This window comes from Schistocerca gregaria, unplaced genomic scaffold (genome assembly GCF_023897955.1).
Source record: "Schistocerca gregaria isolate iqSchGreg1 unplaced genomic scaffold, iqSchGreg1.2 ptg000131l, whole genome shotgun sequence".
Taxonomy (NCBI): Eukaryota; Metazoa; Arthropoda; class Insecta; order Orthoptera; family Acrididae; genus Schistocerca; species Schistocerca gregaria.
In genome coordinates, this window is record NW_026061717.1 from 1,823,984 (window position 1) to 1,836,695 (window position 12,712).

Below are 12,712 nucleotides of genomic sequence, written 5' to 3' on the forward strand. Positions count from 1 at the left end.
AATGAGTACTCCCAGATAATTTATGGAATTAACTACTTCCAGTTGCTGACCTGCTATTTTGTAGCTAAATGATAAAGGAACAATCCAAGCGTAGACTGTTTCAGACATTACTCCCATGGAGGAAAGTGCGGATGGTGACTGTTGTATTCAATCCCGATGCAATTTCTGTGTTTCATCAACACTCTGATAGTCCACAGATTACAGAATGCCACCAGATGTGCACGGAAACTACTACTGGTCTTTCAGGGAACGATCAAAGCGTAGACTGTTTGAGACATACCTCCCGTGGAGGAAAGTGCGCATGGTGATTGTTGTATTCAATCCCGATGCGGTTTCTGTGTTTCATCAACACTCTGATAGTCCACAGATTACAGAATGCCACCAGATGTGCATCGGAAACTACTACTGGTCTTCCAGGGAACGATCAAAGCGTAAACTGTTTGAGAATTACTCCCATGGAGGAAAGTGCGCATGGTGACTGTTGTATTCAATCCGGATGAAATTTCTGTGTTTCATAAACACTCTGATAGTCCACAGATTACGGAAAGCATCCAGATGTGCATCGGAAATTACTACTGGTCTTCCAGGGAACGATCAAAGCGTAGACTGTTTGAGACATTACTCCCATGGAGGAAACTGCGCATGGAGACTGTTGTATTCAATCCCGAAGAAATTTCTGTGTTTCATCAACACTCTGATAGTCCACAGATTACAGAAAGCCTCCAGATGTGCAACGGAAAATATTACTGGTCTTCCAGTGAACGATCAAAGCGCAGACTGTTAGAGACATTACTCCCATGGAGGAAAGTGCGCATGGTGACTGTTGTATTCAATCCCGATGCAATTTCTGTGTTTCATCAACACTCTGATAGTCCACAGATTACGGAATGCCTCCAGATGTGCATCGGAAACTTCTAATGGTCTTCCAAGGAACGATCAAAGCATGGACTGTTTGGGACATTACTCCCATGGAGGAAAGTGCGCATGGTGACTGTTGTATTCAACCCCGATGCAATTTCTGTGTTTCATCAACACTCTGATAGTCTACAGATTACAGAATGCCTCCAGATGTGCATCGGAAACTACTACTTGTCTTCCATTGAACGATCAAAGCGTAGATTGTTTGAGACATTACTCCCGTGGAGGAATGAGCTCATGGTGACTGTTGTATTCAATCCCGATGCAATTTCTGTGTTTCATCAACACTCTGATAGTCCACAGATTACGGAATGCCTCCAGATGTGCATCGGAAACTTCTAATGGTCTTCCAGGGAACGATCAAAGCGTAGACTGTTTGGGACATTACTCCCATGGTGTAAAGTGCGCATGGTGACTGTTGTCTTCAATTCCGATGCAATTTCTGTGTTTCAACAACACTCTCATAGTCTTCAGATTACAGAATACCTCCAGATGTGCATCGGAAACTACTACTGGTCTTCCAGGGAACGATCAAAGCGTAGACTGTTTGAGACAAACCTCCCGTGGAGGAATGTTCGCATGGTGACTGTTGCATTCAATCCGGATGAAATTTCTGTGTTTCATCAACACTCTGATAGTCCACAGATTACAGAATGCTACCAGATGTGCATCGGAAACTACTACTGGTCTTCCAGGGAACGATCAAAGCGTAGATTGTTTGAGAGTTACTACCATGGAGGAAAGTGTTCATGGTGATTGTTGTATTCAATCCCGATGCAATTTCTGTGTTTCATCAACACTCTGATAGTCCTCAGATTACAGAATGCCACCAGATGTGCATCGGAAACTACTACTGGTCTTCCAGGGAACGATCAAAGCGTAGACTGTTTGAGAATTACTCCCATGGAGGAAAGTGCGAATGGTGACTGTTGTATTCAATCCGGATGAAATTTCTGTGTTTCATCAACACTCTGGTAGTCCACAGATTACAGAATGCTACCAGATGTGCATCGGAAAGTACTACTGGTCTTCCAGGGAACGATCAAAGCGTAGACTGTTTGAGAGTTACTCCCATGGAGGAAAGTGGGCATGGTGACTGTTGTATTCAATCCTGATGCATTTTCTGTGTTTCATCAATACTCTGATAGTCCACAGATTAAAGAATGCCATGAGATGTCCATCGGAAACAACTACATCTACATCTACATCTACATCCATACTCCGCAAGCCACCTGACGGTGTGTGGCGGAATGTACCCTGAGTACCTCTATCGGTTCTCCCTTCTATTCCAGTCTCGTATTGTACGTGGAAAGAAGGATTGTCGGTATGCTCCTGTGTGGGCTCCAATCTCTCTGATTTTATCCTCATGGTCTCTTCGCGAGATATGCGTAGGAGGGAGCAATATACTGCTTGACTATTCGGTGAAGGTATGTTCTCGAAACTTTAAAAAAAGCCCGTACCGAGCTACTGAGCGTCTCTCCTGCAGAGTCTTCCACTGGAGTTTATCTATCATCTCCGTAACGCTTTTGCAATTACTAAATGATCCAGTAACGAAGCGAGCTGCTCTCCGTTGGATCTTCTCTATCTCTTCTATCAACCCTACCTGGTGCGGATCCCACACTGCTGAGCAGTATTCAAGCATTGGGCGTACAAGCGTACTGTAACCTACTACCTTTGTTGTCGGATTGCATTCCCATAAGATTCTTTCAATGAATCTCAGTCTGGCATCTGCTTTACCGACGATCAACTTTATATGATCATTCCATTTTAAATCACTCCTAATGAGTACTCCCAGATAATTTATGGAATTAACTACTTCCAGTTGCTGACCTGCTATTTTGTAGCTAAATGATAAGGGAACAATCCAAGCGTAGACTGTTTCAGACATTACTCCCATGGAGGAAAGTGCGGATGGTGACTGTTGTATTCAATCCCGATGCAATTTCTGTGTTTCATCAACACTCTGATAGTCCACAGATTACAGAATGCCACCAGATGTGCATCGAAACTACTACTGGTCTTCCAGGGAACGATCAAAGCGTAGACTGTTTGAGACATACCTCCCGCGGAGGAAAGTGCGCATGGTGATTGTTGTATTCAATCCCGATGCGGTTTCTGTGTTTCATCAACACTCTGATAGTCCACAGATTACAGAATGCCACCAGATGTGCATCGGAAACTACTACTGGTCTTCCAGGGAACGATCAAAGCGTAAACTGTTTGAGAATTACTCCCATGGAGGAAAGTGCGCATGGTGACTGTTGTATTCAATCCGGATGAAATTTCTGTGTTTCATCAACACTCTGATACTCCACAGATTACAGAATGCCTCCAAATGTGCATCGGAAACTACTAATGGTCTTCCAGGGAACGATCAAAGCGTAGACTGTTTGAGACATAACTCCCATGGAGGAAAGTGCGCATGGTGAATGTAGTATTCAATCACGATGCAATTTCTGTGTTTCATCAACACTCTGATAGTCCACAGATTACAGAATGCCTCCCGATGTGCATCGGAAACAACTACTGGTCTTCCAGGGAACGATCAAAGCGTAGACTGTTTGGGACATTACTCCCATGGTGGAAAGTGCGCATGGTGACTGTTGTCTTCAATCCCGATGCAATTTCTGTGTTTCATCAACACTCTGATAGTCCACAGATTACAGAATAGCTCCAGATGTTAATCGGAAGCTACTACTGGTCTTCCAGGAAACGATCAAAGCGTAGACTGTTTGAGACATTACTCCCATGGAGGAAAGTGCGCATGGTGACTGTTGTATTCAATCCCGATGCAATTTCTGTGTTTCATCAACACTCTGATAGTCCACAGATTACGGAAAGCATCCAGATGTGCATCGGAAATTACTACTGGTCTTCCAGGGAACGATCAAAGCGTAGACTGTTTGAGACATTACTCCCATGGAGGAAACAGCGCATGGAGACTGTTGTATTCAATCCCGAAGAAATTTCTGTGTTTCATCAACACTCTGATAGTCCACAGATTACAGAATGCCTCCAGATGTGCATCGGAAACTACTACTGGTCTTCCAGAAAACGATCAAAGCGTAAACTCTTTGAGACATTACTCCCATGGAGGAAAGTGCGCATGGTGACTGTTGTATTCAATCGCGATGCATTTTCTGTGTTTCATCAACACTCTGATAGTCCACAGATTACAGAATGCCACGAGATGTGCATCGGAAACTACTACTGGTCTTCCAGGGAACCATCAAAACGTAGACTGTTTCATACATTACTCCCATGGAGGAAAGTGCGGATGGTGACTGTTGTGTTCAATCCCGATGCAATATCTGTGTTTCATCAACACTCTGATAGTCCACAGATTACAGAATGCCACCAGATGTGCATCGGAAACTACTACAGGTCTTCCAGGGAACGATCAAAGCGTAGACTGTTAGAGACATACCTCCCGTGGAGGAAAGTGCGCATGTTGACTGTTGTATCCCTCCCGATGCCATTTCTGTGTTTCATCAACACTCTGATAGTCCACAGATTACAGAATGCCACCAGATGTGCATCGGAAACAACTACTGGTCTTCCAGGGAACGATCAAAGCGACAACTGTTAGAGACATTACTAGCATGGAGGAAAGAGCGCATGGTGACTGTTGTATTCAACCCCGATGTAATTTCTGTGTTTCATCAACACTCTGATAGTCTACTGATTACAGAATGCCACCAGATGTGCATCGGAAGCTACTACTTGTCTTCCAGGGAACGATCAACGCGAAGATTGTTTGAGACATTACTCCCGTGGAGGAATGTGCGCATGGTGACTGTTGTATTCAATCCCGATGCAGTTTCTGTGTTTTATCAACACTCTGATAGTCTACGCATTACAGAATGCCACCATATGTGCATCGCAAACTACTACTGGTCTTCCAGGGAACGATCAAAGTCGTAGATTGTTTGAGACATTACTCCCGCAGAGGAAAGTGCGCATGGTGACTGTTGTATTCAATCCGGCTGAAATTTCTGTGTTTCATCAACACACTGATACTCCACAGATTACAGAATGCCTCCAGATGTGCATCGGAAACTACTAATGGTCTACCAGGGAACGATCAAAGCGTAGACTGTTTGAGACATTACTCCCATGGAGGAAAGTGCGCATGGTGAATGTAGTATTCAATCACGATGCAATTTCTGTGTTTCATCAACACTCTGATAGTCCACAGATTACAGAATGCCTCCCGATGTGCATCGGAAACAACTACTGGTCTTCCAGGGAACGATCAAAGCGTAGACTGTTTGGGACATTACTCCCATGGTGGAAAGTGCGCATGGTGTTTGTTGTCTTTAATCGCGATGCAATTTCTGTGTTTCATCAACACTCTGATAGTCCACAGATTACAGAATACCTCCAGATGTTAATCGGAAGCTACTACTGGTCTTCCAGGGAACGATTAAAGCGTAGACTGTTTGAGACACTACTCCCAAGGAGGAAAGTGCGCATGGTGACTGTTGTATTCAATCCCGATGCAATTTCTGTGTTTCATCAGCACTCTGATAGTCCTCAGATTACGGAAAGCATCCAGATGTGCATCGGAAACTACTACTGGTCTTCCAAGGAACGATCAAAGCGTAGACTGTTTGAGACATTACTCCCATGGAGGAAACTGCGCATGGAGACTGTTGTATTCAATCCCGAAGCAATTTCTGTGTTTCATCAACACTCTAATAGTCCACAGATTACAGAATGCCTCCAGATGTGCATCGGAAACTACTACTGGTCTTCCAGAAAACGATCAAAGCGTAAACTCTTTGAGACATTACTCCCATGGAGGAAAGTGCGCATGGTGACTGTTGTGTTCAATCGCTATGCATTATCTGTGTTTCATCAACACTCTGATTTTCCACAGATTACAGAATGCCACGAGATGTGCATCGGAAACTACTACTGGTCTTCCAGGGAACGATCAAAACGTAGACTGTTTCACACATTACTCCCATGGAGGAAAGTGCGGATGGTGACTGTTGTGTTCAATCCCGATGCAATTTCTGTGTTTCATCAACACTCTGATAGTCCACAGATTACAGAATGCCACCAGATGTGCATCGGAAACTACTACTGGTCTTCCAGGGAACGATCAAAAAGAAGACTGTTATAGACATACCTCCCGTGGAGGAACGTGCGCATGTTGACTGTTGTATTTATTCCCGATGCAATTTCTGTGTTTCATCAACACTCTGATAGTCCACAGATTACAGAATGCCACCAGATGTGCATCGGAAACTACTACTGGTCTTCCAGGGAACGATCAAAGCATAGACTGTTTGAGAATTAATCCCATGGATGAAAGTGCGCATGGTGACTGTTGTATTCAATCCCGATGCAATTTCTGTGTTTCATCAACACTCTGATAGTCCACAGATCACAGAAAGCCTCCAGATGTGCGTCGGAAACTACTACTGGTCTTCTAGGGAACGATCAAAGCGACAACTGTTAGAGACATTACTAGCATGGAGGAAAGTGCGCATGGTGACTGTTGTATTCAATCCCGATGCAATTTCTGTGTTTCATCAACACTCTGATAGTCTACAGATTACAGAATGCCACCAGATGTGCATCGGAAACTACTACTTGTCTTCCAGGGAACGATCAAAGCGTAGATTGTTTGAGACATTACTCCCGTTTAGGAATGTGCGCATGGTGACTGTTGTATTCAATCCCGATGCAATTTCTGTGTTTCATCAACACTCTGATAGTCCACAGATTACGGAATGCCTCCAGATGTGCATCGGAAACTACTACTTGTATTCCAGGGAACGATCAAAGCGTAGATTGTTTGAGACATTACTCCCGTTTAGGAATGTGCGCATGGTGACTGTTGTATTCAATCCCGATGCAATTTCTGTGTTTCATCAACACTCTGATAGTCCACAGATTACGGAATGCCTCCAGATGTGCATCGGAAACTACTGATGGTCTTCCAGGGAACGATCAAAGCGTAGACTGTTTGAGAATTAATCCCATGGATGAAATTGCGCATGGTGACTGTTGTATTCAATCCCGATGCAATTTCTGTGTTTCATCAACACTCTGATAGTCCACAGATCACAGAAAGCCTCCAGATGTGCGTCGGAAACTACTACTGGTCTTCCAGGGAACGATCAAAGCGTAGACTGTTTTGGACATTACTCCCATGGTGGAAAGTGCGCATGGTGACTGTTGTCTTCAATCCCGATGCAATTTCTGTGTTTCATCAACACTCTGATAGTCCACAGATTACAGAATACCTCCAGGTGTTAATCGGAAGCTACTACTGGTCTTCCAGGGAACGATCAAAGCGTAGACTGTTTGAGAATTACTCCCATGGAGGAAAATGCGCATGGTGACTGTTGTATTCAATCCCGATGCAATTTCTGTGTTTCATCAACACTCTGATAGTCCACAGATCACAGAAAGCCTCCAGAAGTGCGTCGGAAACTACTACTGGACTTCCAGGGAACGATCAAAGCGATAACTGTTAGAGACATTACTAGCATGGAGGAAAGTGCGCATGGTGACTGTTGTATTCAACCCCGATGCAATTTCTGTGTTTCATCAACACTCTGATAGTCTACAGATTACAGAATGCCACCAGATGTGCATCGGAAACTACTACTGGTCTTCCTGGGAACGATCCAAGCGTACACTGTTTCAGACATTACTCCCATGGAGTAAAGTGCGGATGGTGATTGTTGTATTCAATCCCGATGCAATTTCTGATTTTCATCAACACTCTGATAGTCCACAGATTACAGAATGCCACCAGATGTGCATCGGAAACTACTACTGGTCTTCCAGGGAACGATCAAAGCGTAGACTGTTGGAGAATTACTCCCATGGAGGAAAGTGCGCATGGTGACTGTTGTATTCAATCCGGATGAAGTTTCTGTGTTTCATCAACACTCTGATAGTCCACAGATTACAGAATACTACTAGATGTGATTCGGAAACTACTACTGGTCTTCCAGGGAACGATCAAAGCGTAGACTGTTTGAGAGTTACTCCCATGGAGGAAAGTGCGCATGGTGACTGTTGTATTCAATCCTGATGCTCTTTCTGTGTTTCATCAACACTCTGATAGTCCACAGATTACAGAATGCCACGAGATGTGCATCGGAAACTACTACATCTACATCTACATCTACATCCATACTCCGCAAGCCACCTGACGGTGTGTGGCGGAGGGAACCCTGAGTACCTCTATCGGTTCTCCCTTCTATTCCAGTCTCGTATTGTACGTGGAAAGAAGGATTGTCGGTATGCTTCTGTGTGGGCTCTAATCTCTCTGATTTTATCCTCATGGTCTCTTCGCGAGGTATACGTAGGAGGGAGCAATATACTGCTTGACTATTCGGTGAAGGTATGTTCTCAAAACTTTTACAAAAGCCCATACCGAGCTACTGAGCGTCTCTTCTGCAGAGTCTTCCACTGGAGTTTATCTATCATCTCCGTAACGCTTTCACAATTACTAAATGATCCTGTAACGAAGCGCGCTGCTCTCCGTTGGATCTTCTCTATCTCTTCTATCAACCCTAACTGGTGCGGATCCCACACTGCTGAGCAGTATTCAAGCATTGGGCGAACAAGCGTACTGTAACCTACTTCCTTTGTTGTCGGATTGCATTTCCTTAAGATTCTTCCAATGAATCTCAGTCTGGCATCTGCTTTACCGACGATCAACTTTATATGATCATTCCATTTTAAATCACTATTAATGAGTACTCCCAGATAATTTATGGAATTAACTACTTCCAGTTGCTGACCTGCTATTTTGTAGCTAAATGATAAGGGAACGATCCAAGCATAGACTGTTTCAGACATTACACCCATGGAGGAAAGTGCGGATGGTGACTGTTGTATTCAATCCCGATGCAATTTCTATGTTTCATCAACACTCTGATAGTCCACAGATTACAGAATGAGACCAGATGTGCATTGGAAACTACTACTGGTCTTCCAGGGAACAATCAAAGCGTAGACTGTTTGAGACATACCACCCGTGGAGGAAAGTGCGCATGGTGATTGTTGTATTCAATCCCGATGCAGTTTCTGTGTTTCATCAACACTCTGATAGTCCACAGATTACAGAATGCCACCAGATGTGCATCGGAAACTACTACTGGTCTTCCAGGGAACGATCAAAGCGTAGACTGTTTGAGAATTACTCCCATGGAGGAAAATGTGCATGGTGACTGTTGTATTCAATCCCGATGCAATTTCTGTGTTTCATCAACACTCTGATACTCCACAGATTACAGAATGAATCCAGATGTGCATCGGAAACTACTAATGGTCTTCCAGGGAACGATCAAAGCGTAGACTGTTTGAGACATTACTCCCATGGAGGAAAGTGCGCATGGTGAATGTAGTATTCAATCCTGATGCAATTTCTGTGTTTCATCAACACTCTGATAGTCCACAGATTACAGAATGCCTCCCGATGTGCATCGGAAACAACTACTGGTCTTCCAGGGAGCGATCAAAGCGACAACTGTTAGAGACATTACTAGCATGGAGGAAAGTGCGCATGGTGACTGTTGTATTCAATCCCGATGCAATTTATGTGTTTCATCAACACTCTGATAGTCCACAGATTACGGAAAGCATCCAGATGTGCATCGGAAACTACTACTGGTCTTCCAGGGAACGATCAAAGCGTAGACTGTTTGAGACATTACCCCCATGGAGGAAACAGCGCATGGACACTGTTGTATTCAATCCCGAAGCAATTTCTGTGTTTCATCAACACTCTCTTAGTCCACAGATTACAGAAAGCCTCCAGATGTGCAACGGAAAATACTACTGGTCTTCCAGGGAACGATCAAAGCGACAACTGTTAGAGACATTACTAGCATGGAGGAAAGTGCGCATGATGACTGTTGTATTCAATCGCGATGCATTTTCTGTGTTTCATCAACACTCTGATAGTCCACAGATTACAGCATGCCACGAGATGTGTATCGGAAACTACTACTGGTATTCCAGGGAACGATCAAAACGTAGACTGTTTCAGACATTACTCCCATGGAGGAAAGTGCGGATGGTGACTGTTGTGTTCAATCCCGATGCAATTTCTGTGTTAAATCAACACTCTGATAGTCCACAGATTACAGAATGCAACAAGATGTGCATCGGAATCTACTACTGGTCTTCCAGGGAACGATCAAAGCGTAGACTGTTAGAGACATACCTCCCGTGGAGGAACGTGTGCCTGTTGACTGTTGTATTCATTCCCGATGCAATTTCTGTGTTTCATCAACTCTCTGATAGTCCACAGATTACAGAATGCCACCAGATGTGCATCGGAAACTACTACTGGTCTTCCAGGGAACGATCAAAGCATAGACTGTTTGAGAATTACTCCCATGGAGGAAAGTGCGCATGGTGACCGTTGTATTCAACCCCGATGCAATTTCTGTGTTTCATCAACACTCTGATAGTCTACGGATTACAGAATACCACCAGATGTGCATCGGAAACTACTACTGGTCTTCCAGGGAACGACAAATCGTAGACTGTTTGAGACATACCTCCCGTGGAGGAAAGTGCGCATGGTGATTGTTGTATTCAATCCCGATGCAATTTCTGTGTTTCATCAACACTCTGATAGTCCACAGAACAGAATGCCACCAGATGTGCATCGGAAACTACTACTGGTCTTCCAGGGAACGATCAAAGCGTTGAGTGTTGGAGAATTACTCCCATGGAGGAAAGTGCGCATGGTGACTTTTGTATTCAATCCGGATGAAATTTCTGTGTTTCATCAACACTCTGATAGTCCACAGATTACAGAATGCCACCAGATGTGATTCGGAAACTACTACTGGTCTTCCAGGGAACGATCAAAGCGTAGACTGTTTGAGAGTTACTCCCATGGAGGAAAGTGCGCATGGTGACTGTTGTATTCAATCCCGATGCGTTTTCTGTGTTTCATCAACACTCTGATAGTCCACAGATTACAGAATGCCACGAGATGTTCATCGGAAACTACTACATGTACATCTACATCTACATCCATACTCCGCAAGCCACCTGACGGTGTGTGCCGTAGGGTACCCTGAGTACCTTTATCGGTTCTCCCTTCTATTCCAGTCTCGTATTGTACGTGGAAAGAAGGATTGTCGGTATGCTCCTGTGTGGGCTCTAATCTCTCTGATTTTATCCTCATGGTCTCTTCGCGAGGTATACGTAGGAGGCAGCAATATACTGCTTGACTATTCGGTGAAGGTATGTTCTCGAAACTTTAACAAAAGCCCGTACCGAGCTACTGAGCGTCTCTCCTGCAGAGTCTTCCACTGGAGTTTATCTATCATCTCCGTAACGCTTTCGCAATTACTAAATGATCCTGAAACGAAGCGCGCTGCTCTCCGTTGGATCTTCTCTATCTCATCTATCAACCCTACCTGGTGCGGATCCCACACTGCTGAGCAGTATTCAAGCATTTGGCGAACAAGCGTACTGTAACCTACTTCCTTTGTTGTCAGATTGCATTTCCTTAAGATTCTTCCAATGAATCTCAGTCTGGCATCTGCTTTACCGACGATCAACTTTATATGATCATTCCATTCTAAATCACTCCTAATGAGCACTCCCAGATAATTTATGGAATTAACTACTTCCAGTTGCTGACCTGCTATTTTGTAGCTAAATGATAAGGGAACGATCCAAGCGTAGACTGTTTCAGACATTACTCCCATGGAGGAAAGTGCGCATGGTGACTGTTGTATTCAATCCGGATGAAATTTCTGTGTTTCATCAACACTCTGATACTCCACAGATTACAGAATGCCTCCAAATGTGCATCGGAAACTACTAATGGTCTTCCAGGGAACGATCAAAGCGTAGACTGTTTGAGACATAACTCCCATGGAGGAAAGTGCGCATGGTGAATGTAGTATTCAATCACGATGCAATTTCTGTGTTTCATCAACACTCTGATAGTCCACAGATTACAGAATGCCTCCCGATGTGCATCGGAAACAACTACTGGTCTTCCAGGGAACGATCAAAGCGTAGACTGTTTGGGACATTACTCCCATGGTGGAAAGTGCGCATGGTGACTGTTGTCTTCAATCCCGATGCAATTTCTGTGTTTCATCAACACTCTGATAGTCCACAGATTACAGAATAGCTCCAGATGTTAATCGGAAGCTACTACTGGTCTTCCAGGAAACGATCAAAGCGTAGACTGTTTGAGACATTACTCCCATGGAGGAAAGTGCGCATGGTGACTGTTGTATTCAATCCCGATGCAATTTCTGTGTTTCATCAACACTCTGATAGTCCACAGATTACGGAAAGCATCCAGATGTGCATCGGAAATTACTACTGGTCTTCCAGGGAACGATCAAAGCGTAGACTGTTTGAGACATTACTCCCATGGAGGAAACAGCGCATGGAGACTGTTGTATTCAATCCCGAAGAAATTTCTGTGTTTCATCAACACTCTGATAGTCCACAGATTACAGAATGCCTCCAGATGTGCATCGGAAACTACTACTGGTCTTCCAGAAAACGATCAAAGCGTAAACTCTTTGAGACATTACTCCCATGGAGGAAAGTGCGCATGGTGACTGTTGTATTCAATCGCGATGCATTTTCTGTGTTTCATCAACACTCTGATAGTCCACAGATTACAGAATGCCACGAGATGTGCATCGGAAACTACTACTGGTCTTCCAGGGAACCATCAAAACGTAGACTGTTTCATACATTACTCCCATGGAGGAAAGTGCGGATGGTGACTGTTGTGTTCAATCCCGATGCAATATCTGTGTTTCAT